Raw genomic sequence first — 4,636 nt, 5'->3', positions numbered from 1 at the left:
TATTTTTGTTACCCACTCCTTAGAACACAGATATTACCTTAAAAATCGTTATTTCACTGACATTCATGATTCTTTCAACCTTTTATGTGAGAATGTCAAGTCAAAGGAGGAACAGCATGCTCAAGAGTGGGGCGGGGCCTGGTGGGAGCAGAATGGTGTGGGGTGGGTAGTGGTTTAGGGCGACTGGAGGGAGAAAAGGGTTGATTTCTCTCTGAAAGGTGCTGTAAACTATGAATGAATGCTGCTTATGGTCCTTGATTCCTTTGAATATTTGTGAAGATACTAATAAAATAATTGCTTTCCTAAATGAATTTGGCATCAGCAAAACTCCCTGAAAACAATTAATTCTTCTTATTGTCAGGGATTGCTTATGTAAGGACAAATTTGGGAAAGAAAAAACTTGCAAGTATACTACTGAGAGAAACCCAGACAATTTGATTCAAAGGATTTCATAAGGCACCCATTCAAGTAAGTCTTTAATAATAATAATAGAAAAGCAAGGGCATTATCACCTAGTTTTCTTTTTAGCTTTAGAAAAGTCAACAATTCACAGAAATAATAATGGGTATGCTCAAGGAGCGATGCAAAGATAACAAAAGAAAACAAAACAATGATTTCTAAACAAATCAACCTCTCCATCCTAAGCCACAAATACTGATCCCTTAGGTGGTTAAATTAAAACACGCCCAGTTCTGTGCAATGCATTCCTCAAGGGATCTACATTTCTCCCTTCAATACAATAAGCACCTGGTTCACTTACCAGTCAATGTCTATGGGAAAGGGAAAAAAAGGCAAGATTGAAATCAACACTGGGCAGAAAAAGACAAAACTTTCCTGAAAACCATCCTCCGACCCGAGGAGCTCTATAACTAACTGCACAAAAAAGTGTAATTGCTGCGAAGTCCAGGAACATAGAAAGTAGAAAAAGAGATAACTCTCCAAAAGCAGGTCACGCTCCAGGTATTTCCCAGCCGGATTAGTGCGTTGCAAATAGGAAAAGAGACCAAACTACAGTTACCCGTTCAAGATCAGGAAAGATAAAAGACTGGGCTGGAAAAAGCGGCCACCAAATACAAAGACAGGCGGTGAAGTGAAGCTAAACGAAGAAAGAGAGGAGTGGGCCAGACCTACTTAGCCCCAGCTCTAGACGCGTGGCTTTGGCTTGGGGCGGGGGGGTGGGGGGTGGGGGGTTGAGGGGGCAGGGTAGGGGTGAGGGGGTGGATAAAATGTCCTTCCAGGCGGCACCCAATGGCTGGCGAAGAAATGCACCTTTATACCGTCCCAGTTTAAATGAGGCCCCAGATGTAACATGAGCCCTAGATCTCTCGTTGCCCTTCCCTGACCTCGGACTCTTCTATCCAAAAATATCCCCTCACCTTCTCCAGCTGACCTCAGCAGCCTTGTAATTCTATTGATCAGCATCCCAGCAACAAGTGAACTCAGCTTCAGGCCTGGCAGCCCCGTCGGCGTCATGCTACTTGGCGTGTTCCATCCGGTCACTACATCGTCGGTGCCCTTTCCCAGTGCACAAGTCCCCACGCAGAAGTCCTCGCAGAGGCTGTTCATGCCCTCTTCCCATCTCTGAGGACGCCAACAGCCATTGGGGGCAGAAAAAAGGCAGAAAGTTAGGAGATACAGCAGCAGCTGTTAACCCAAAGACTGGAAGGGGAGGGGCAAGAAAGAAAAAGCGAGAGGAAGAGAAAAAGAAGAGTGGCCGCCATCGCCTCAGGCCAGGCCCAGAGTGAATACTGACTGTTCACCAGGTGGGGAGGGAGTTGTGTGGGTGTGGCGGTGGCTCCTCTCCTGCCTCTCCTCCCTGGGTGCTGAAAGAGACCCCATTCTTTCCCATGTTTCCAGTCTCTGGAAAGTGTCCCCCTAACCCCTGGACGTCAGCTTTATGATGTGCACACAAGTTACCTTGGGAAGAACCGGGGTGGTAGACGGATCCGCTCCAAGACCTCAACGTCTGGGGTCAGCAGTGGGCAGGGGACAACGTCAACATGGCACACCTCTGCTTCTGAGCTCTGGGCAGGGCAGACTAGGCCCCCAAAGGTGCCTGTTTGGACAGGGGCTCCTTGAAAAGCATTGCCCACCGGGGAAGGTTATATAACTGATGGAACTTTTTCTGTGGGCCCCTCTTCAGCCCTTTCACACTCTTCGCTAGTCCTCTTAGCCAGGGGATTAGGAGTGACTGTAGAGAGGCCCCTTTTCATGTGGCTAAGAGTTCGGAGCCTGCCGGGACGGGGCAGGTCCTCCTAGATCCTTTCCGGATATGTCCTGCGCAACTGCCAGGCGCTGCAGCCTTGCCCTTTGAAAGAAAGACATCAAAAGACATTGACTCAGTGTGCGCCTGCTCAGGACTGGGAAGGGAGTGCTACTGCTCCGGAGTTCTTTCTCAGGAGTGCCTTTATCTCATTGTATACCACGCTATTCTATTCACTCATTTGTGCAATCGTGGGACCAGCCAAACTTTTCTTCCGTTCTCTTGAGATTAGCACTCCCAATTGGCAAACCTATCTCCCTGGCTGCTTTATTGTGTGAATTCTGTTTCTTAAGGGTCTGCAGCAGCCGCAGGCCTGGCATGAAAGAGGAAACTGCTGAATCATGGGATTGGACCCAAATGTTCGCTAACAAAAGGATTTGTGAGGGCAAAGGTCAGGGGCACTTAAAAAAACACTAAGACTCACAATGAATGGTGTGGCCAAGTTCCCTCTTCCCCACCAATCCTCCACCCTCTCCAATCAATTGATTTGAGAGACTTCCCAGCTTGGCTGAGGTCAGAGTAAACAAACTGTCTTTAAGAATTGTAGAGTTGCTAATGTTTGACAGGAGACAAATGCCAGTGGCTGAGTTTGGGGAATGGTGATTCTCAGAGGGGTGTTCAGTCAATTCAATTCAATCCAACTGCCTTTATTGAGAATTAACTGCTGCTGGCATCAGAGAGAGAGAGAGAGAGAGAGAGAAAGACATGCTTCTGGGGGAGGTGAGATGCTTCCCAACTGCCTAAATTGAGGCAACCTCATGAAAAAGTTTGGGAGGTTGGAGGGTATTTGTGGGGGCGATAAGATCTGAAGACACCAGCCAAGCAGGAACAGCTCTGGGGAATGAAGCTGGCTGTTGTCTGTCCCAAACAGACCAAAGTGAAACTAGTGTGAAGAGAGGCTGCAGGCAGAGCGAAGGACAAAGTGAGCTCACAGGGAGAGCACTGGGCTGGAACAGTGGCAGCTGGGAAGAGGGAGCTAAGAAGCAAATTCAGGAAACCGCAGGACATATTGCTGAAGGAGCCATTCCATCGGATCTGGAGGAAAAACATTTTGGAAGGTCTGGAACAGACTTGAGCAGGAGAACGAGTAAAAATAAAATGAAGAATATTGACAGATCTACTTGTAACTTACTTATGGAAGAAAACATGTAAACCTTTAAACCAGGAGCTGTCCAGACATTTTATTTAAAGGGAAAAATGAAGTCCAGTGAGGTGAAGAAACTTGCTATTTAGTGACAAGATTGGTCTCCTGACTCTCAAACCTGTGTGCTCATCACCAGCCACATCCTCAAAGTATGGGTAAAAGGTCTGCAGTTCACTTCGCAGCACTGCAGTTTGCTTCTTTTTTTTTTTTTTTTTAAAGATTTTATTTATTTATTTGAGACAGAGAGAATGAGAGAAAGAGAGAGCACATGAGAGGGGGGAGGGTCAGAGGGAGAAGCAGACTCCCCGCCGAGCAGGGAGCCCGATGCGGGACTCGATCCAGGGACTCCAGGATCATGACCTGAGCCGAAGGCAGTCGCTTAACCAACTGAGCCACCCAGGCGCCCCAGTTTGCTTCTTTTAAGAGCGGTTCTAGACTTGAGGAAGGTTGCCCCAGTTGAAAGAAGGGAAAAGTTGTTGGTTTTTCAAAGGGCAGGAACCTTGTCTTACTCGTGTTTCTACCCCTTTCTCGTGATCTCCTGGGTGGTAGCCTTCAAATGACCCAAGGAATAGTAAGATCAAGCTGGGTAGTATGCTTAGGGGCTCCCTGTAAGCTGTTTTTGTCACTGAGGGTATGTTTATATGTGACTTTAGACTATGTTTTTTGGCGGAGACATTTGAAAAGTGCGCACATGCAGATAACTTATTTGCCAGGCAAATGACAAGCAGCTTATAGGGATTTACCCCTAAAAGAATTTAGTCTAGTTCTGGATAACCATGAAAACAGAGAAAATTTGGGAAAGTGGAATGTGGATATGGTACACTGAAATCATCTTCTGTGAGACTTAGTGGCCAGGTTGGGCATGAACAACTCAATAGCCAAGAAATCTTAGAAGCTAGAAGTATAATCCTAGCAAATAGTGACACCACACAAGTAGATAGATGCACCCACCTTCATTTAATAGGACTTGGGTTAGGTACTTGGAAATGTGAGTCTTATTCAAAACAATTTTATAATATGATATTATCAATAGGAATTGTGTTATAAATAAGGATTAAATTCTAAAGGAGTCCCCCAAATCACCTGTTAAGCACAAAGAGAAGACCAAGTTAAAATAATTCCTGGTACTAAACGAAGTGCATCAAAAAAGCAAATAAACCATTTTTTTTTTATTGTGGTAAAATTCACATAATGTAAAACTAACAATTTTTATTTATCTTTGAAAATTG

This window comes from Phoca vitulina, unplaced genomic scaffold (assembly GCF_004348235.1).
Source record: "Phoca vitulina isolate PV1807 unplaced genomic scaffold, GSC_HSeal_1.0 scaffold51, whole genome shotgun sequence".
Classification (NCBI taxonomy): Eukaryota; Metazoa; Chordata; class Mammalia; order Carnivora; family Phocidae; genus Phoca; species Phoca vitulina.
This window is presented reverse-complemented; position numbering follows the sequence as displayed.